The 22,888-nt window shown below is 43.2% G+C and overlaps 7 non-coding genes across 7 annotated transcripts; all 7 read right to left on the bottom strand.

Annotated features, from left to right (window-relative positions):
• Positions 1 to 4,928: 4,928 nt before the first annotated feature.
• LOC141177836 (U2 spliceosomal RNA) lies at positions 4,929 to 5,123 on the bottom strand. Its single transcript, XR_012254374.1, has one exon. It is a non-coding gene; the product is annotated as a U2 spliceosomal RNA (small nuclear RNA).
• Positions 5,124 to 11,223: 6,100 nt separating this feature from the next.
• Positions 11,224 to 11,414, bottom strand: LOC141177030 (U2 spliceosomal RNA). The gene has a single exon (XR_012253663.1). It is a non-coding gene; the product is annotated as a U2 spliceosomal RNA (small nuclear RNA).
• Positions 11,415 to 12,529: 1,115 nt separating this feature from the next.
• LOC141177028 (U2 spliceosomal RNA) lies at positions 12,530 to 12,720 on the bottom strand. Its single transcript, XR_012253661.1, has one exon. It is a non-coding gene; the product is annotated as a U2 spliceosomal RNA (small nuclear RNA).
• A 1,115-nt stretch (positions 12,721 to 13,835) lies between these two features.
• Positions 13,836 to 14,026, bottom strand: LOC141177426 (U2 spliceosomal RNA). Its single transcript, XR_012254021.1, has one exon. It is a non-coding gene; the product is annotated as a U2 spliceosomal RNA (small nuclear RNA).
• A 1,115-nt stretch (positions 14,027 to 15,141) lies between these two features.
• LOC141177027 (U2 spliceosomal RNA) lies at positions 15,142 to 15,332 on the bottom strand. The gene has a single exon (XR_012253660.1). It is a non-coding gene; the product is annotated as a U2 spliceosomal RNA (small nuclear RNA).
• A 1,115-nt stretch (positions 15,333 to 16,447) lies between these two features.
• LOC141177025 (U2 spliceosomal RNA) lies at positions 16,448 to 16,638 on the bottom strand. Its single transcript, XR_012253659.1, has one exon. It is a non-coding gene; the product is annotated as a U2 spliceosomal RNA (small nuclear RNA).
• A 1,115-nt stretch (positions 16,639 to 17,753) lies between these two features.
• LOC141177835 (U2 spliceosomal RNA) lies at positions 17,754 to 17,948 on the bottom strand. The gene has a single exon (XR_012254373.1). It is a non-coding gene; the product is annotated as a U2 spliceosomal RNA (small nuclear RNA).
• Positions 17,949 to 22,888: the final 4,940 nt, after the last annotated feature.

The raw sequence follows: 22,888 nt of genomic DNA, 5'->3' as shown, positions 1-22,888 counted from the left end.
ATCAAGTTTTTACCTTCCATTGATAATTTTCTGAGTTTCCATAAACTTATCTTCTTTTGCATTTTCTCCTTCACCAACTGCCAACTTTCTTCTCCATCATTCTTTTTTGTAAACACAACACCTAAAATTTTGATCTTATCACTTCTTATTTTAAGTTGAGGAATCTGCGCATCTGACCAATCACCGAATCCAAGACATTCGCTCTTCTCCAAGTTCAGTTTGAAGGCAGATGCTAAACAGAAAAAATCAGTAGTTCTTACTGCTCTTCTCAGCGATTGTTCTGAGTCGCACAGGATCGTGATGTCATCCATGTACCCCAGTGACTTAGTACTTAGTCCATTTCCACCTGGTATGGGTACACCTTTCACCATCTTATCTTTCCTCAACATTGCCAGTAGAGGCTCGATTGCGCAGATAAAGAGCAGAGGCGAAAGTGGGCATCCTTGTTTGACGCCCGACTTTAGAAAAACTTCTGAAGATAAAAAACCATTAATTAAAATCCTGCTAAAACTTCCATCATATAAAAGTGCAATGTGCTTAATAAAAACATCCGGGAATTTCATTTTCTTTAACACAGAATACAGGTACTTATGAGAGACTCTGTCGTACGCTTTCTGGAAATCAAGGGACAGAAGAGCTAGCTTTTGCTTCCTCTCTTGCTGATACCAAATTGCGTCCCGTATAATATTCAAGTTTTCTGCAATTGTACGACCAGGCACACCACATACCTGATCAGGATGCACGACCTTCTCTATCACCTTCTTCATTCTGTTCACCATGATTTTTGCCATAATTTTATAATCTACGTTGAGTAACGTGATTGGTCTCCAGTTCTCTAGATTAGTCTTATCTCCTTTTTTAAAAAGCAGGGTGACCACACCACTTCTCCAAGATTCAGGCAATTTGTCACATAAAAAGACAGCTTTAAAAATCTCAAACAGGTCGTCTTTTAAAATCTCCCAAAAAGTAAGATAAAATTCAATTTGTAGTCCGTCAGTACCCGGTGTTTTTCCTCTAGAAAAGCTTTTGATTGCACTTAGCAGTTCTTCTTCACAGATATCTTCAATCAACAACTCTTGATCTTGCTTTTCAAGGTGATTCTGCAATGAATTAAGAGCATCAGGTAAAAAATCAGCGTCAATTTTCTTTTCGCTAAAAAGATTTTGATAAAAAGTTTGCGCTTTGTCCAACAGTCCATCTTTAGTTGTTTCACCATCAAGTTCTTTAATTAATTCTTTGCGTTCTAAAGATTTTTTGAAAAAGAACCTGGAACATGTTTCATTTTTTTCCATATGTTCTACCTTGGCGTTGAAAATTATTTCTTTGCCTTTCTGTTCAATTGCTTTTTTAATGTCTTCTTTGACTTGTAAAATAACATCCTCCATATCTATCCCTGCATTTCTGAGTTTGTAACCTGTTTGCAGTTTTGTATTCAGGTCTTTAAACCATTTCTGATTCTGTCTGGCCTTCCTTTTGCCAGCTAAGAGAAAAAAATGTCTAATTTGAGACTTCACATACTCCCACCATTCTAGAATTCTTTTGTAATAATGTTTTTTCCCCTGTAGTTTTTTATAAAATTTCAAAAATTCCTCTTTTATACTTTCATCTTCCAGCAGCAGAGTGTTCAACTTACAGACACCTCGCCCTTTCTCTAGACTGGGCAATTCCAAGTGAGTGATTAACGTTTTGTGGTCAGAAAAGATGTTACCTGTTAGATCCACTTTATTCACTTTAAAACTCTGTGATGTCAGAACAAAGTCAATTCTTGATTTTAGAAGATTGTTCTCCCAAGTGTATCCTGGTTCAGAGGTATTCTTTACTCTCCAGACATCATTCAGGCAAGTATCGTCGATTAGATTTTTTAACTGCATCTCAGTTTTGTCTTTCCTTCTAGTACCTGATGTCCTATTTTCATCAGACCGGATACAATTGAAGTCACCGCCAACCACAGTTGGTGTAGGACCAGGTATAAAGAGTTTGATGATATCTAATAAACTGGATCTTTCCTCTTTAATCGGAGATGCATAAACATTAATCAGCTTGAACTCGGATCCACAGTAACTCACATTAACAACTAGTGCACGTCCAGGTTCAACTTCAGTGAATGAGGTAACCTTAAAGTCTTTGTTTTTAAACAGGACGCCAACACCAGTAGCACGCGATCCATTTTCACCGGACCAGATGGAAGGTCCGTTCGCCCAATCTTCCCTTAGTTTGTTATAGTTAGGGTCATGGTCAATGCCGCATTCTTGAAGTAAAAAAATATCAGCATCTAAAGTCATCAGGTAAGAAAATAAAGCAGCTCTCTTGACAGAGCCCTTTAAACTCCTCACATTTAGTGAGGCAATTTTGAGTGTAGCCATAAATCATTTAAACAGAGCTTGAGTCCGTATCTGACATGAATCCGACCGGGGTAGAGGGACCCGCAGAAACGTCCGTGTCTGAGAATTCCTCGATGTTCACCGGATCAGATGGGTTTACAGGTTTAGGAACTGAGATGATCGGTTTAGGTGAGTAATTAGGGAGGACTATTTTCAAACGCCCAGCAGGTCTTTTGCTGGCGCTCTCTCCCTTAAACAAACTCGACTTCTCCTTTTTCCTTTTCCTCAAAACCTCCACGTCAATGTTAATCTCCTCCTCCTCCTCCTCACCACCAGCCTCCTTAGAAGACTCCTCTCCCATCTCCACTTCAGACTCAGCTGGATTCTCCTCCACCACATGACCATCTGGACTCTCCGACCAATCCTTGAGAACAATGCTATCCCCAGGCGGGTCCCCAGCAGTGTCCTTGGGCGGATCCCCAGAAGGGTTCCCGGGAGGGTCCTTGGATTTGTCTGTTTGTTCTTCAGGACTGGACCGCTTCGGAGGGGCTCCCCCCCGAGCTGCATCTGCATAGCTGAAGGTCTTTTTTCTCAACGGACAATCCCGAAAAGAGTGCCCAGGGATACGGCAGATATTACAGATCATCTGATTTGGGCAGTTCAGAGTGACATGTCCTTTTTGATAGCACTTCTTGCAAAGAGCGTTCTCCTCCTTGCAGCTCTCAAAGGAATGCCCAAAGTCCATACATTTTCTGCAGAAGATAGGCATCCCTGGATAGAAGAGTCTTCCTCTCTCTCTGCCAATCAGGAAGCTCTGAGGCGGATGAATGAGTCCACCAATTCCCAAACCTTCTCTCAGCTTCACGATGAACTTGTATTTTCCGGTCCACAACCTCTCAGAGTTCATGATTTTGTGAGAAAAGTAGACCTCAGAGCAATAGTTATGCAGAAACGCAGCCACATCCTTTTCAGAGACATGCGGATTGCTCATATGAACCACCACAGACTTCTCTTCTGCCAGGCAGAGGGTCACAAAACACAGTCCTTTAAGATCTTCCTCCTGAAGTCTCAGCTTGATCTGATGGTAAAAATTCTGAGATGCCACTTCAGAGGTCAGGGTAAGCACAAAGCGTCCAGGAGCATCTTGAAGTGCCAGAATGTTCTCCCTTTTCACCTGCAGGATCTCAAGCAGGACCTTCCTCACGAAGAAAGACAGGGAGAACTTGTCACGGGCTCGCTCTTCAACTTCAATCTTGAAAGAGTTCTTGATCTTCAAGTCGCCAGCTCCAGCAGAACGGAGAGTAGCCGATGTCGCCATCGCCATATTCAGATAAGTCGATCGCCTTCTTGGTTCTCTTCAGCACGCACACCCCCTATAGCAGCAGGAGGCTTAAGACAGTAGAACTGCCGATGCCTCAAGGCCGAGGATGCGATAGGCTTTGGAGTCTTCCAGCAACAACACTTGGTCGTAGCCAAAAGGCCGAGAAGCGATAACCAGAATTGGTTTCAAACTACGGAGCCACCCAAGGATCCTGAAAAGTCCATTTGTGGAGATGAGCTCCTGGACTCCCGTTAAGAAGACATGTTGTCAACCTCTAGATCCCTTACATGCCTGCACTTTTCGGCTTGCTGCTGCTGCAATCCACGCGTTTTAGATCTGCATAACTCCACCTCTTTAAACACAGCACCTTCACCCCCTGCTGTTCCCACCCGCCTCAACACCGTTGGAAGGGAGGAGAACCAATTAAGGCGGGGGGTGGGGTGGAACGAGCAGCTGTCTACCCTTAGCAGGAGGGCTCCTGATTACATACCTCTCCTGCTGCTGCTGCTGCTGGCTGTCCAGCAGCAGACTGAAGGTGGCTGCTGCTGTGCACAGGTATATAAAGGCTCAGAGCCTATTATGACACGCGCAGCCAGCGTTCCATTGCCACATTCCATCTACTGCAGGCAGGATACCTGGCTGGCTGAATGTCGCTGAGAAGCTCACAGAGACCGCCATAAGCAACAGTTTAACAGAATGCCACAGACTAATCAACCAAACTTTTTGGGTTGGGTTCTCTTTTATAGTCTGCAGGCATTAAATGAAAGAAGTCAGTGTTCCAGCAGAAGGAGACAACGTTTCAGAAAAGGCATTGTAGCAAACCAAAAAAGAAATTTTAAGCGCAGCAGAGTAACCAGCGCACATACCTGTTAGCTCAGGTGAGTTTAAAAGGCTGCTGTTGATAACAAGGGCATTTGCTAAATAGATGGTGTGTGTGCAACAATATACTGAAAGGTCAATTATATTGTGCAGCTTATCTCACCACCTGTAGTTATTTAGGTGAAAGCTCCAAAATGCTTGCCTAATATGTCTGTTTATCCAAAAGGAAGTAAAAAGGGAGAGCTAGAAAGATAGCATTGCATCACATTACATGGCAATGCAATGCACAGTTGCTGAAGTTGAACCAAAATGAGCTTGTAATCTGGCTTCTGCAACTTTGAACATGAAAAATCCAATGAGGAGAAGAAAAGCAAAGCCAAAGAGTCCATCCCAAAATCCGACAAACAAGCAAAATGAACAAAAAACATTGAATTCAATTCTTTCTGATTTTAGAAACTGCATTAAAGAAGGGGTGCACCGGTCCTGGAGATACTGCAATACCAGGTCAATGCGTGGAGTGGACAGAGCAAGCTCTTTTTCCATCTCCCTGTTCTAAAAATCCATTTAATATATGGTCCCCAGATAGGGGACGTATCAGATATTAAACTGATAAGAACAGATTTTTTTTTTTTTTTTTTTTTATACCATTCAGTAAAATTTTTCAAGCAACAATCAATAGTATAAAAACTCATACTACGTTGCCCAGTCTTACATCATAATGGTACTTTCTTTATTTCATATTTATAACTTTATACTGAAACAGTTGTAATACCTTTTGAATGGACAAAAAAACTATAAAACATACCATTATCATAAAAAAAGACAGATCACAACACTTAAACAAGGACTTACTGGTACTTTACCAGTGACCTCCATTTTTTGACTTTCCAAAAACCTTCTGAATCAGAGCCACCACCGCCACGGCTGTCCCATAAATAAACTATGTATAACCTTGACAAAACCATCCTAACACAAATATTAACTGAGATTATTTTCCTTTTAAATAAACACAAATTCCTAACGTCCCACAGACTTTCTATTACACATGCCATTATCAACCACAACAATCTCTCTTTCACCCGGCTACTTGCACCCATCCCAAACATTACCACTCTCCAATTTATAAAATTCACGCCCGCTAGTTCCTTGCATAAACCACCCACTCCCTTCCAAACACTCTGAGCATAATCACAATTCCAAACCAAATGCATAACAGTTTCACTCGCCCCACATCCATCCCTCGGACATACCTCTGTTCTAATCAGATCCCTCCTCTTCTGTACCTCTCTCACAGGCAAAATCTCATGCAAACTCATCCATACGATATCACGCTGCCTATTCGATATTCCTTTTATACTCAGGTTCCTCCATACACACAACGCTTCACTCGATCTCAAGCCCCTAATGTTACATTCAAACTCTCTAACACGCATCCTTCTCCTTACATTCCTTATCACTTTGAAATCACCCATAGGAACATCCAACAAATCATGCTTGACAACAAATTTTTCAACAAACTCATACCACACTGGACATTTAAACGAAACAGGCACTCTTGCATCCCTTCTCATCCATTTCAACCCAAACAACATACATCCAGCCATATATTTAATCATAAAAGCCGTCTTGTTATCCCTACCTAACAGAACAACCACTGTTTTAATATAATTTAAACCAAGACAAAATTCAAAATTTGGGAAATCCATTCCCCCATGTTCACGTAACTTACACAAATATTCCCTTTTAAGTTTTTCCATCTTACTTCCCAAATAAAACGTAAAAATTAGCTTCTCAATCCGCCTAAAACCCCTATAAGGGGCTGGAAAAACCACTGACACAAAAAGTAACATAGGAAGAATCACTGACTTAATAATAAGGACTTTGCCTGACAATGTCAAGTCCCGCAACCTCCAAAAATTTAACTTCTGTTCAATCCTCTTACCGCATTCATCCCAACTCTCATTCCCTTTCAGATCTTTGTTAAACCACACCCCCAAAACCTTAATAGCACCTTCTTCACATATCACACCATCCATCCTAACACTCGAATCCCCGAAACACTTATAGCTACACTTCCCCCAATTCACCCTAAAACCAGATGCACCACAAAAGAAATCTAAAAGCAACCTTGCTCGATTCATAGCAGCCATATTATCACTCACCACAACAACATCGTCCATATACCCCATTACCTTTACAGTCTTTCCACCACTCCCTGGGATCAGAAGACCATTCATCACTTTCTCTTTCCGAATCATGCACAACAGGGGCTCAATCACACTTATAAACAGGACAGGGGACAACGGACACCCCTGCCTGACCCCTGATTTTATGCACACCTTCTCACTCAAACATCCATTCACTAACACTTCACTCACCACACCATCATACAAACACCTTATGGCATTCACAAAAACACTAGGAAAACCCATCCTAACTAACACCTCAAACATAAACGCATGCGACACTCTATCAAAAGCTTTCTCAAAATCCACACAAAAAACCATACATTTCCCCTTCCTAAACATACAATCTCCAATTACGTCTCTCAACAACAAGAGGTTATCAGTCATACACCTACCTGGCACCGCGCACACTTGATCATCACCAACCACACTTCCAATCACCCCACGCATACGGTTAGCCAGAATTTTGCTAAAGACTTTATAATCTGCATTGAGTAATGTAATCGGCCTCCAATTACGCAAATTCTTTTTCTCACCCTTCTTATATAGTAAAACAACTACTCCTTCTTTCATGGAATTACAAAGTACACCATTCATCCACATATATTGACATACCTCCACAAAATCAACACCAATCACATCCCATGCTTTTACATAAAACTCCACAGGCAACCCATCTTTCCCAGGTGTTTTATTCTTTTTCGCACCATCCACCGCCTTTTTGACCTCATCAAAAACAATATCCTCACTCAAACATTCACGTTCCCCTGCTTCAAGCTGACTCTCCAACATACCTAACACATGCTCTTTCAAACCCCCATCCACCCATTTAGACTCAAATAAACTACTATAGAAACTATGTACCTCATCCAACACTTCCCTTCCAACCACAGTCATACCATTATCATTTACAACCTCATCCAACTCATCTTTTTTACTGCACATTTTTTTAAAAAAGTACCTCGTACACTTCTCATCCATATCCAAATGCTCAACTCTCGTCCTAAAAATAATTTCCTTCCCACGCTTTTCCAAAACACGCTTCATCTCATCTCTCGCTCCTCTGAGTTGATCACTAACATCAATTCCTTTCATACTCATTTTATGTAACCACTCAATCCTCATATTTAAATCTTTAAATCTGCCTCTTTCAATTGCTGCTTTTTTATAACCCCACCTCCTAAAAAAATTCTTAATTTCCACTTTCACCCAATCCCACCATACAGTCACATCCACAAAATTATTTTTCCTAGACCTCCACCATTCATACTTACTTTCGAAGTCTCTCATAACCCTAACATCCTCTAACAACCTAACATTTAGCTTCCATACCCCAACACCATGCACCATTTTTTTATCACCTTCAAACATACCCCACAAACATTCATGGTCTGTGAAAGAAAAAACATGCTGTTTAAAAAATTTACACACCAAACCTCTATTTGTATACAGCATGCGGTCAATCCTGGACACTATTCCTCCCCTATCAGCTCTATATGTGGCCGGTGGTGGCTTACTCAAAAATTCCGCTGCATCTAAAAAAGAAAAATCAGATGTAATTTGATTAAGGACCTTACCTGTGACATCAATTTCCCCTTCAGAAACACAATTGAAATCACCAACTAATAATATTGGAATCCTTCCAGGCAAAAATAAACGTATTTTCTCTAATAGTGCTAACCTATCCCCTTTGTTAATTGGACAATACACGTTAACAATTTTCACCCTCCACCCTCTCCCCTTAACCACTGCCATTATACAACGACCTGGCTCCACCACCATATAATTTTCAAAACTTAAATCCCTATTCCCCAACAAAATCCCCACACCATCATTTTTGTTTGTCATTGAACCTGACCAAATGCTATGCCCATATACCCAGTCCTTTTCAGGAGGTGACTCTTCAATTCCGCACTCTTGCAGACAGTAAATATTTGCTCCAAGATTTTTTAGTTCTTCCAGTATAGCCAATCTTCTAGGCTTAGATTTTATAAGCCTTACATTTATTGACAGTACACTACAGCCCATGTTGGAGCCCATTTTTTAACCATATTCGGTAAAAAAGAACATACCCCCCACCGAAGAGTCAACCTTTCTCGTCTTGAAACTCGATTCCTGATGTTAAGCAGAGAATGCTGGCCCCCTCCTCCAAAAAAGACCTCCTAGGAGAGGCACTGTAGCTCTCGGGATAGCTCCTATCACTTAAGGGGCTGATGCTCCCAATACTGGCAGGTGAAAAATCTGGCCGGAACTTCTTTGCAGAAGACACATCAGAGTCCTCATCAGGGGGCCTCACCACAGCCCCGGTGAAGTCACCCTGGCCACCACCACCTTCATGAATTGCCTCTGAGCTTTCCAAAGCCAACACCGGCGTTGTGGAGAGTGAACCGCTCACTTCTCCCTCACCACTCACATCAAGCAGAATTGACATATCTGCAGGCTCTATCTCAACAGCGCTTCCACCAGCAGGATCGGGTGCTTGCTCCATCTCTTCCATGAAGTCCCTTACTGCCTCGATCGCCTCACCAATAGTGGCGGCAGTAGTAGGACGTGGGGACACGGCCTCTGCATATGACCTGGAACGATGGGGACAGTCCTTGAAAGCGTGTCCCTCCTCGCCACATGCATTACAAACCATGGAGTTAGTACACTCCATTGCCAGATGACCCTCTTTATTGCATTTCCCACAAAACTTCTCCACCGTGCAGTCCTCTTGGTAGTGTCCAAAGGATTTACACTTCCTGCAAAACCGCGGAGCACCAGGAAAATACATATACCCTCTATCCCTCCCGATGGCAAAACTGAGGGGAGGGTAGTGGATACCCCCAGGTCCCTGGGGGTCCTCCTGGAACCGTACAAAAAACTTGTGTTTGCCAGTCCACAAGCCCACCTCATTCCTCACCTTGTGTGAGTAGGACACATAGCTGCAATGACGGTTCAGGAATCTAGTAATGTCCTCCACATCCACAAGGGGGTTGTGCATAAACACAACAACTGGCACTTCCCCCTTAGTATACAATACCGTAAATGTAAGCCCATCAAGAGCCGGATGATCCAAGGCTTGCTGATCCTTTAGAGTCTTGAAAAGATTCTGGCAAGCTGCCATACGATCAAGGACTAAAACGTACCGGCCATTCTTTGGGAACTCCTGTAGGCAAATGATGTCTCCACGACCAACATTCAAAATCTTGAAGATGACGACTTCCACCAAGAACCGCAGGTTAAAGAAATTCCTCCTCGACTCCTCAATATCAATGCGAAAAGCATTTTTGACCCGAATATCATCGGTCCCGAAATAGCGAATCTTGACGCCCATTATCACCTCTCGTTTCCTCTGGACCCCCCCAATAGCAGCAGGCAGCTTAAGCCACCTAAGTGGCGATGCTGCAAGGCCGAGGGGGAGACACTATAGGATCCTTCTGACCAGATACAAGATCTAAGCCAAAAGGCCGAGAAGCGATAACCAGAATTGGTTTCAAACTACGGAGCCACCCAAGGATCCTGAAAAGTCCATTTGTGGAGATGAGCTCCTGGACTCCCGTTAAGAAGACATGTTGTCAACCTCTAGATCCCTTACATGCCTGCACTTTTCGGCTTGCTGCTGCTGCAATCCACGCGTTTTAGATCTGCATAACTCCACCTCTTTAAACACAGCACCTTCACCCCCTGCTGTTCCCACCCGCCTCAACACCGTTGGAAGGGAGGAGAACCAATTAAGGCGGGGGGTGGGGTGGAACGAGCAGCTGTCTACCCTTAGCAGGAGGGCTCCTGATTACATACCTCTCCTGCTGCTGCTGCTGCTGGCTGTCCAGCAGCAGACTGAAGGTGGCTGCTGCTGTGCACAGGTATATAAAGGCTCAGAGCCTATTATGACACGCGCAGCCAGCGTTCCATTGCCACATTCCATCTACTGCAGGCAGGATACCTGGCTGGCTGAATGTCGCTGAGAAGCTCACAGAGACCGCCATAAGCAACAGTTTAACAGAATGCCACAGACTAATCAACCAAACTTTTTGGGTTGGGTTCTCTTTTATAGTCTGCAGGCATTAAATGAAAGAAGTCAGTGTTCCAGCAGAAGGAGACAACGTTTCAGAAAAGGCATTGTAGCAAACCAAAAAAGAAATTTTAAGCGCAGCAGAGTAACCAGCGCACATACCTGTTAGCTCAGGTGAGTTTAAAAGGCTGCTGTTGATAACAAGGGCATTTGCTAAATAGATGGTGTGTGTGCAACAATATACTGAAAGGTCAATTATATTGTGCAGCTTATCTCACCACCTGTAGTTATTTAGGTGAAAGCTCCAAAATGCTTGCCTAATATGTCTGTTTATCCAAAAGGAAGTAAAAAGGGAGAGCTAGAAAGATAGCATTGCATCACATTACATGGCAATGCAATGCACAGTTGCTGAAGTTGAACCAAAATGAGCTTGTAATCTGGCTTCTGCAACTTTGAACATGAAAAATCCAATGAGGAGAAGAAAAGCAAAGCCAAAGAGTCCATCCCAAAATCCGACAAACAAGCAAAATGAACAAAAAACATTGAATTCAATTCTTTCTGATTTTAGAAACTGCATTAAAGAAGGGGTGCACCGGTCCTGGAGATACTGCAATACCAGGTCAATGCGTGGAGTGGACAGAGCAAGCTCTTTTTCCATCTCCCTGTTCTAAAAATCCATTTAATATATGGTCCCCAGATAGGGGACGTATCAGATATTAAACTGATAAGAACAGATACTACACTTGATCTTAGCCAAAAGGCCGAGAAGCGATAACCAGAATTGGTTTCAAACTACGGAGCCACCCAAGGATCCTGAAAAGTCCATTTGTGGAGATGAGCTCCTGGACTCCCGTTAAGAAGACATGTTGTCAACCTCTAGATCCCTTACATGCCTGCACTTTTCGGCTTGCTGCTGCTGCAATCCACGCGTTTTAGATCTGCATAACTCCACCTCTTTAAACACAGCACCTTCACCCCCTGCTGTTCCCACCCGCCTCAACACCGTTGGAAGGGAGGAGAACCAATTAAGGCGGGGGGTGGGGTGGAACGAGCAGCTGTCTACCCTTAGCAGGAGGGCTCCTGATTACATACCTCTCCTGCTGCTGCTGCTGCTGGCTGTCCAGCAGCAGACTGAAGGTGGCTGCTGCTGTGCACAGGTATATAAAGGCTCAGAGCCTATTATGACACACGCAGCCAGCGTTCCATTGCCACATTCCATCTACTGCAGGCAGGATACCTGGCTGGCTGAATGTCGCTGAGAAGCTCACAGAGACCGCCATAAGCAACAGTTTAACAGAATGCCACAGACTAATCAACCAAACTTTTTGGGTTGGGTTCTCTTTTATAGTCTGCAGGCATTAAATGAAAGAAGTCAGTGTTCCAGCAGAAGGAGACAACGTTTCAGAAAAGGCATTGTAGCAAACCAAAAAAGAAATTTTAAGCGCAGCAGAGTAACCAGCGCACATACCTGTTAGCTCAGGTGAGTTTAAAAGGCTGCTGTTGATAACAAGGGCATTTGCTAAATAGATGGTGTGTGTGCAACAATATACTGAAAGGTCAATTATATTGTGCAGCTTATCTCACCACCTGTAGTTATTTAGGTGAAAGCTCCAAAATGCTTGCCTAATATGTCTGTTTATCCAAAAGGAAGTAAAAAGGGAGAGCTAGAAAGATAGCATTGCATCACATTACATGGCAGTGCAATGCACAGTTGCTGAAGTTGAACCAAAATGAGCTTGTAATCTGGCTTCTGCAACTTTGAACATGAAAAATCCAATGAGGAGAAGAAAAGCAAAGCCAAAGAGTCCATCCCAAAATCCGACAAACAAGCAAAATGAACAAAAAACATTGAATTCAATTCTTTCTGATTTTAGAAACTGCATTAAAGAAGGGGTGCACCGGTCCTGGAGATACTGCAATACCAGGTCAATGCGTGGAGTGGACAGAGCAAGCTCTTTTTCCATCTCCCTGTTCTAAAAATCCATTTAATATATGGTCCCCAGATAGGGGACGTATCAGATATTAAACTGATAAGAACAGATACTACACTTGATCTTAGCCAAAAGGCCGAGAAGCGATAACCAGAATTGGTTTCAAACTACGGAGCCACCCAAGGATCTTGAAAAGTCCATTTGTGGAGATGAGCTCCTGGACTCCCGTTAAGAAGACATGTTGTCAACCTCTAGATCCCTTACATGCCTGCACTTTTCGGCTTGCTGCTGCTGCAATCCACGCGTTTTAGATCTGCATAACTCCACCTCTTTAAACACAGCACCTTCACCCCCTGCTGTTCCCACCCGCCTCAACACCGTTGGAAGGGAGGAGAACCAATTAAGGCGGGGGGTGGGGTGGAACGAGCAGCTGTCTACCCTTAGCAGGAGGGCTCCTGATTACATACCTCTCCTGCTGCTGCTGCTGCTGGCTGTCCAGCAGCAGACTGAAGGTGGCTGCTGCTGTGCACAGGTATATAAAGGCTCAGAGCCTATTATGACACGCGCAGCCAGCGTTCCATTGCCACATTCCATCTACTGCAGGCAGGATACCTGGCTGGCTGAATGTCGCTGAGAAGCTCACAGAGACCGCCATAAGCAACAGTTTAACAGAATGCCACAGACTAATCAACCAAACTTTTTGGGTTGGGTTCTCTTTTATAGTCTGCAGGCATTAAATGAAAGAAGTCAGTGTTCCAGCAGAAGGAGACAACGTTTCAGAAAAGGCATTGTAGCAAACCAAAAAAGAAATTTTAAGCGCAGCAGAGTAACCAGCGCACATACCTGTTAGCTCAGGTGAGTTTAAAAGGCTGCTGTTGATAACAAGGGCATTTGCTAAATAGATGGTGTGTGTGCAACAATATACTGAAAGGTCAATTATATTGTGCAGCTTATCTCACCACCTGTAGTTATTTAGGTGAAAGCTCCAAAATGCTTGCCTAATATGTCTGTTTATCCAAAAGGAAGTAAAAAGGGAGAGCTAGAAAGATAGCATTGCATCACATTACATGGCAATGCAATGCACAGTTGCTGAAGTTGAACCAAAATGAGCTTGTAATCTGGCTTCTGCAACTTTGAACATGAAAAATCCAATGAGGAGAAGAAAAGCAAAGCCAAAGAGTCCATCCCAAAATCCGACAAACAAGCAAAATGAACAAAAAACATTGAATTCAATTCTTTCTGATTTTAGAAACTGCATTAAAGAAGGGGTGCACCGGTCCTGGAGATACTGCAATACCAGGTCAATGCGTGGAGTGGACAGAGCAAGCTCTTTTTCCATCTCCCTGTTCTAAAAATCCATTTAATATATGGTCCCCAGATAAGGGACGTATCAGATATTAAACTGATAAGAACAGATACTACACTTGATCTTAGCCAAAAGGCCGAGAAGCGATAACCAGAATTGGTTTCAAACTACGGAGCCACCCAAGGATCCTGAAAAGTCCATTTGTGGAGATGAGCTCCTGGACTCCCGTTAAGAAGACATGTTGTCAACCTCTAGATCCCTTACATGCCTGCACTTTTCGGCTTGCTGCTGCTGCAATCCACGCGTTTTAGATCTGCATAACTCCACCTCTTTAAACACAGCACCTTCACCCCCTGCTGTTCCCACCCGCCTCAACACCGTTGGAAGGGAGGAGAACCAATTAAGGCGGGGGGTGGGGTGGAACGAGCAGCTGTCTACCCTTAGCAGGAGGGCTCCTGATTACATACCTCTCCTGCTGCTGCTGCTGCTGGCTGTCCAGCAGCAGACTGAAGGTGGCTGCTGCTGTGCACAGGTATATAAAGGCTCAGAGCCTATTATGACACGCGCAGCCAGCGTTCCATTGCCACATTCCATCTACTGCAGGCAGGATACCTGGCTGGCTGAATGTCGCTGAGAAGCTCACAGAGACCGCCATAAGCAACAGTTTAACAGAATGCCACAGACTAATCAACCAAACTTTTTGGGTTGGGTTCTCTTTTATAGTCTGCAGGCATTAAATGAAAGAAGTCAGTGTTCCAGCAGAAGGAGACAACGTTTCAGAAAAGGCATTGTAGCAAACCAAAAAAGAAATTTTAAGCGCAGCAGAGTAACCAGCGCACATACCTGTTAGCTCAGGTGAGTTTAAAAGGCTGCTGTTGATAACAAGGGCATTTGCTAAATAGATGGTGTGTGTGCAACAATATACTGAAAGGTCAATTATATTGTGCAGCTTATCTCACCACCTGTAGTTATTTAGGTGAAAGCTCCAAAATGCTTGCCTAATATGTCTGTTTATCCAAAAGGAAGTAAAAAGGGAGAGCTAGAAAGATAGCATTGCATCACATTACATGGCAATGCAATGCACAGTTGCTGAAGTTGAACCAAAATGAGCTTGTAATCTGGCTTCTGCAACTTTGAACATGAAAAATCCAATGAGGAGAAGAAAAGCAAAGCCAAAGAGTCCATCCCAAAATCCGACAAACAAGCAAAATGAACAAAAAACATTGAATTCAATTCTTTCTGATTTTAGAAACTGCATTAAAGAAGGGGTGCACCGGTCCTGGAGATACTGCAATACCAGGTCAATGCGTGGAGTGGACAGAGCAAGCTCTTTTTCCATCTCCCTGTTCTAAAAATCCATTTAATATATGGTCCCCAGATAGGGGACGTATCAGATATTAAACTGATAAGAACAGATACTACACTTGATCTTAGCCAAAAGGCCGAGAAGCGATAACCAGAATTGGTTTCAAACTACGGAGCCACCCAAGGATCCTGAAAAGTCCATTTGTGGAGATGAGCTCCTGGACTCCCGTTAAGAAGACATGTTGTCAACCTCTAGATCCCTTACATGCCTGCACTTTTCGGCTTGCTGCTGCTGCAATCCACGCGTTTTAGATCTGCATAACTCCACCTCTTTAAACACAGCACCTTCACCCCCTGCTGTTCCCACCCGCCTCAACACCGTTGGAAGGGAGGAGAACCAATTAAGGCGGGGGGTGGGGTGGAACGAGCAGCTGTCTACCCTTAGCAGGAGGGCTCCTGATTACATACCTCTCCTGCTGCTGCTGCTGCTGGCTGTCCAGCAGCAGACTGAAGGTGGCTGCTGCTGTGCACAGGTATATAAAGGCTCGGAGCCTATTATGACACGCGCAGCCAGCGTTCCATTGCCACATTCCATCTACTGCAGGCAGGATACCTGGCTGGCTGAATGTCGCTGAGAAGCTCACAGAGACCGCCATAAGCAACAGTTTAACAGAATGCCACAGACTAATCAACCAAACTTTTTGGGTTGGGTTCTCTTTTATAGTCTGCAGGCATTAAATGAAAGAAGTCAGTGTTCCAGCAGAAGGAGACAACGTTTCAGAAAAGGCATTGTAGCAAACCAAAAAAGAAATTTTAAGCGCAGCAGAGTAACCAGCGCACATACCTGTTAGCTCAGGTGAGTTTAAAAGGCTGCTGTTGATAACAAGGGCATTTGCTAAATAGATGGTGTGTGTGCAACAATATACTGAAAGGTCAATTATATTGTGCAGCTTATCTCACCACCTGTAGTTATTTAGGTGAAAGCTCCAAAATGCTTGCCTAATATGTCTGTTTATCCAAAAGGAAGTAAAAAGGGAGAGCTAGAAAGATAGCATTGCATCACATTACATGGCAATGCAATGCACAGTTGCTGAAGTTGAACCAAAATGAGCTTGTAATCTGGCTTCTGCAACTTTGAACATGAAAAATCCAATGAGGAGAAGAAAAGCAAAGCCAAAGAGTCCATCCCAAAATCCGACAAACAAGCAAAATGAACAAAAAACATTGAATTCAATTCTTTCTGATTTTAGAAACTGCATTAAAGAAGGGGTGCACCGGTCCTGGAGATACTGCAATACCAGGTCAATGCGTGGAGTGGACAGAGCAAGCTCTTTTTCCATCTCCCTGTTCTAAAAATCCATTTAATATATGGTCCCCAGATAGGGGACGTATCAGATATTAAACTGATAAGAACAGATACTACACTTGATCTTAGCCAAAAGGCCGAGAAGCGATAACCAGAATTGGTTTCAAACTACGGAGCCACCCAAGGATCCTGAAAAGTCCATTTGTGGAGATGAGCTCCTGGACTCCCGTTAAGAAGACATGTTGTCAACCTCTAGATCCCTTACATGCCTGCACTTTTCGGCTTGCTGCTGCTGCAATCCACGCCTTTTAGATCTGCATAACTCCACCTCTTTAAACACAGCACCTTCACCCCCTGCTGTTCCCACCCGCCTCAACACCGTTGGAAGGGAGGAGAACCAATTAAGGCGGGGGGTGGGGTGGAACGAGCAGCTGTCTACCCTTAGCAGGAGGGCTCCTGATTACATACCTCTCCTGCTGCTGCTGCTGCTGGCTGTCCAGCAGCAGACTGAAGGTGGCTGCTGCTGTGCACAGGTATATAAAGGCTCAGAGCCTATTATGACATGCGCAGCCAGCGTTCCATTGCCACATTCCATCTACTGCAGGCAGGATACCTGGCTGGCTGAATGTCGCTGAGAAGCTCACAGAGACCGCCATAAGCAACAGTTTAACAGAATGCCACAGACTAATCAACCAAACTTTTTGGGTTGGGTTCTCTTTTATAGTCTGCAGGCATTAAATGAAAGAAGTCAGTGTTCCAGCAGAAGGAGACAACGTTTCAGAAAAGGCATTGTAGCAAACCAAAAAAGAAATTTTAAGCGCAGCAGAGTAACCAGCGCACATACCTGTTAGCTCAGGTGAGTTTAAAAGGCTGCTGTTGATAACAAGGGCATTTGCTAAATAGATGGTGTGTGTGCAACAATATACTGAAAGGTCAATTATATTGTGCAGCTTATCTCACCACCTGTAGTTATTTAGGTGAAAGCTCCAAAATGCTTGCCTAATATGTCTGTTTATCCAAAAGGAAGTAAAAAGGGAGAGCTAGAAAGATAGCATTGCATCACATTACATGGCAATGCAATGCACAGTTGCTGAAGTTGAACCAAAATGAGCTTGTAATCTGGCTTCTGCAACTTTGAACATGAAAAATCCAATGAGGAGAAGAAAAGCAAAGCCAAAGAGTCCATCCCAAAATCCGACAAACAAGCAAAATGAACAAAAAACATTGAATTCAATTCTTTCTGATTTTAGAAACTGCATTAAAGAAGGGGTGCACCGGTCCTGGAGATACTGCAATACCAGGTCAATGCGTGGAGTGGACAGAGCAAGCTCTTTTTCCATCTCCCTGTTCTAAAAATCCATTTAATATATGGTCCCCAGATAGGGGACGTATCAGATATTAAACTGATAAGAACAGATTTTTTTTTTTTTTTTTTTTTATACCATTCAGTAAAATTTTTCAAGCAACAATCAATAGTATAAAAACTCATACTACGTTGCCCAGTCTTACATCATAATGGTACTTTCTTTATTTCATATTTATAACTTTATACTGAAACAGTTGTAATACCTTTTGAATGGACAAAAAAACTATAAAACATACCATTATCATAAAAAAAGACAGATCACAACACTTAAACAAGGACTTACTGGTACTTTACCAGTGACCTCCATTTTTTGACTTTCCAAAAACCTTCTGAATCAGAGCCACCACCGCCACGGCTGTCCCATAAATAAACTATGTATAACCTTGACAAAACCATCCTAACACAATTATTAACTGAGATTATTTTCCTTTTAAATAAACACAAATTCCTAACGTCCCACAGACTTTCTATTACACATGCCATTATCAACCACAACAATCTCTCTTTCACCCGGCTACTTGCACCCATCCCAAACATTACCACTCTCCAATTTATAAAATTCACGCCCGCTAGTTCCTTGCATAAACCACCCACTCCCTTCCAAACACTCTGAGCATAATCACAATTCCAAACCAAATGCATAACAGTTTCACTCGCCCCACATCCATCCCTCGGACATACCTCTGTTCTAATCAGATCCCTCCTCTTCTGTACCTCTCTCACAGGCAAAATCTCATGCAAACTCATCCATACGATATCACGCTGCCTATTCGATATTCCTTTTATACTCAGGTTCCTCCATACACACAACGCTTCACTCGATCTCAAGCCCCTAATGTTACATTCAAACTCTCTAACACGCATCCTTCTCCTTACATTCCTTATCACTTTGAAATCACCCATAGGAACATCCAACAAATCATGCTTGACAACAAATTTTTCAACAAACTCATACCACACTGGACATTTAAACGAAACAGGCACTCTTGCATCCCTTCTCATCCATTTCAACCCAAACAACATACATCCAGCCATATATTTAATCATAAAAGCCGTCTTGTTATCCCTACCTAACAGAACAACCACTGTTTTAATATAATTTAAACCAAGACAAAATTCAAAATTTGGGAAATCCATTCCCCCATGTTCACGTAACTTACACAAATATTCCCTTTTAAGTTTTTCCATCTTACTTCCCAAATAAAACGTAAAAATTAGCTTCTCAATCCGCCTAAAACCCCTATAAGGGGCTGGAAAAACCACTGACACAAAAAGTAACATAGGAAGAATCACTGACTTAATAATAAGGACTTTGCCTGACAATGTCAAGTCCCGTAACCTCCAAAAATTTAACTTCTGTTCAATCCTCTTACCGCATTCATCCCAACTCTCATTCCCTTTCAGATCTTTGTTAAACCACACCCCCAAAACCTTAATAGCACCTTCTTCACATATCACACCATCCATCCTAACACTCGAATCCCCGAAACACTTATAGCTACACTTCCCCCAATTCACCCTAAAACCAGATGCACCACAAAAGAAATCTAGAAGCAACCTTGCTCGATTCATAGCAGCCATATTATCACTCACCACAACAACATCGTCCATATACCCCATTACCTTTACAGTCTTTCCACCACTCCCTGGGATCAGAAGACCATTCATCACTTTCTCTTTCCGAATCATGCACAACAGGGGCTCAATCACACTTATAAACAGGACAGGGGACAACGGACACCCCTGCCTGACCCCTGATTTTATGCACACCTTCTCACTCAAACATCCATTCACTAACACTTCACTCACCACACCATCATACAAACACCTTATGGCATTCACAAAAACACTAGGAAAACCCATCCTAACTAACACCTCAAACATAAACGCATGCGACACTCTATCAAAAGCTTTCTCAAAATCCACACAAAAAACCATACATTTCCCCTTCCTAAACATACAATCTCCAATTACGTCCCGCAACAACAAGAGGTTATCAGTCATACACCTACCTGGCACCGCGCACACTTGATCATCACCAACCACACTTCCAATCACCCCACGCATACGGTTAGCCAGAATTTTGCTAAAGACTTTATAATCTGCATTGAGTAATGTAATCGGCCTCCAATTACGCAAATTCTTTTTCTCACCCTTCTTATATAGTAAAACAACTACTCCTTCTTTCATGGAATTACAAAGTACACCATTCATCCACATATATTGACATACCTCCACAAAATCAACACCAATCACATCCCATGCTTTTACATAAAACTCCACAGGCAACCCATCTTTCCCAGGTGTTTTATTCTTTTTCGCACCATCCACCGCCTTTTTGACCTCATCAAAAACAATATCCTCACTCAAACATTCACGTTCCCCTGCTTCAAGCTGACTCTCCAACATACCTAACACATGCTCTTTCAAACCCCCATCCACCCATTTAGACTCAAATAAACTACTATAGAAACTATGTACCTCATCCAACACTTCCCTTCCAACCACAGTCATACCATTATCATTTACAACCTCATCCAACTCATCTTTTTTACTGCACATTTTTTTAAAAAAGTACCTCGTACACTTCTCATCCATATCCAAATGCTCAACTCTCGTCCTAAAAATAATTTCCTTCCCACGCTTTTCCAAAACACGCTTCATCTCATCTCTCGCTCCTCTGAGTTGATCACTAACATCAATTCCTTTCATACTCATTTTATGTAACCACTCAATCCTCATATTTAAATCTTTAAATCTGCCTCTTTCAATTGCTGCTTTTTTATAACCCCACCTCCTAAAAAAATTCTTAATTTCCACTTTCACCCAATCCCACCATACAGTCACATCCACAAAATTATTTTTCCTAGACCTCCACCATTCATACTTACTTTCGAAGTCTCTCATAACCCTAACATCCTCTAACAACCTAACATTTAGCTTCCATACCCCAACACCATGCACCATTTTTTTATCACCTTCAAACATACCCCACAAACATTCATGGTCTGTGAAAGAAAAAACATGCTGTTTAAAAAATTTACACACCAAACCTCTATTTGTATACAGCATGCGGTCAATCCTGGACACTATTCCTCCCCTATCAGCTCTATATGTGGCCGGTGGTGGCTTACTCAAAAATTCCGCTGCATCTAAAAAAGAAAAATCAGATGTAATTTGATTAAGGACCTTACCTGTGACATCAATTTCCCCTTCAGAAACACAATTGAAATCACCAACTAATAATATTGGAATCCTTCCAGGCAAAAATAAACGTATTTTCTCTAATAGTGCTAACCTATCCCCTTTGTTAATTGGACAATACACGTTAACAATTTTCACCCTCCACCCTCTCCCCTTAACCACTGCCATTATACAACGACCTGGCTCCACCACCATATAATTTTCAAAACTTAAATCCCTATTCCCCAACAAAATCCCCACACCATCATTTTTGTTTGTCATTGAACCTGACCAAATGCTATGCCCATATACCCAGTCCTTTTCAGGAGGTGACTCTTCAATTCCGCACTCTTGCAGACAGTAAATATTTGCTCCAAGATTTTTTAGTTCTTCCAGTATAGCCAATCTTCTAGGCTTAGATTTTATAAGCCTTACATTTATTGACAGTACACTACAGCCCATGTTGGAGCCCATTTTTTAACCATATTCGGTAAAAAAGAACATACCCCCCACCGAAGAGTCAACCTTTCTCGTCTTGAAACTCGATTCCTGATGTTAAGCAGAGAATGCTGGCCCCCTCCTCCAAAAAAGACCTCCTAGGAGAGGCACTGTAGCTCTCGGGATAGCTCCTATCACTTAAGGGGCTGATGCTCCCAATACTGGCAGGTGAAAAATCTGGCCGGAACTTCTTTGCAGAAGACACATCAGAGTCCTCATCAGGGGGCCTCACCACAGCCCCGGTGAAGTCACCCTGGCCACCACCACCTTCATGAATTGCCTCTGAGCTTTCCAAAGCCAACACCGGCGTTGTGGAGAGTGAACCGCTCACTTCTCCCTCACCACTCACATCAAGCAGAATTGACATATCTGCAGGCTCTATCTCAACAGCGCTTCCACCAGCAGGATCGGGTGCTTGCTCCATCTCTTCCATGAAGTCCCTTACTGCCTCGATCGCCTCACCAATAGTGGCGGCAGTAGTAGGACGTGGGGACACGGCCTCTGCATATGACCTGGAACGATGGGGACAGTCCTTGAAAGCGTGTCCCTCCTCGCCACATGCATTACAAACCATGGAGTTAGTACACTCCATTGCCAGATGACCCTCTTTATTGCATTTCCCACAAAACTTCTCCACCGTGCAGTCCTCTTGGTAGTGTCCAAAGGATTTACACTTCCTGCAAAACCGCGGAGCACCAGGAAAATACATATACCCTCTATCCCTCCTGATGGCAAAACTGAGGGGAGGGTAGTGGATACCCCCAGGTCCCTGGGGGTCCTCCTGGAACCGTACAAAAAACTTGTGTTTGCCAGTCCACAAGCCCACCTCATTCCTCACCTTGTGTGAGTAGGACACATAGCTGCAATGACGGTTCAGGAATCTAGTAATGTCCTCCACATCCACAAGGGGGTTGTGCATAAACACAACAACTGGCACTTCCCCCTTAGTATACAATACCGTAAATGTAAGCCCATCAAGAGCCGGATGATCCAAGGCTTGCTGATCCTTTAGAGTCTTGAAAAGATTCTGGCAAGCTGCCATACGATCAAGGACTAAAACGTACCGGCCATTCTTTGGGAACTCCTGTAGGCAAATGATGTCTCCACGACCAACATTCAAAATCTTGAAGATGACGACTTCCACCAAGAACCGCAGGTTAAAGAAATTCCTCCTCGACTCCTCAATATCAATGCGAAAAGCATTTTTGACCCGAATATCATCGGTCCCGGCATAGCGAATCTTGACGCCCATTATCACCTCTCGTTTCCTCTGGACCCCCCCAATAGCAGCAGGCAGCTTAAGCCACCTAAGTGGCGATGCTGCAAGGCCGAGGGGGAGACACTATAGGATC

The sequence above is a fragment of the Phyllobates terribilis genome, unplaced genomic scaffold (genome assembly GCF_046119375.1).
Source record: "Phyllobates terribilis strain yellow unplaced genomic scaffold, ASM4611937v1 Scaffold_27__1_contigs__length_16484149, whole genome shotgun sequence".
Classification (NCBI taxonomy): Eukaryota; Metazoa; Chordata; class Amphibia; order Anura; family Dendrobatidae; genus Phyllobates; species Phyllobates terribilis.
Note: the sequence above shows the minus strand (reverse complement) of the source record. Positions and strands in the feature narration are given on the sequence as shown.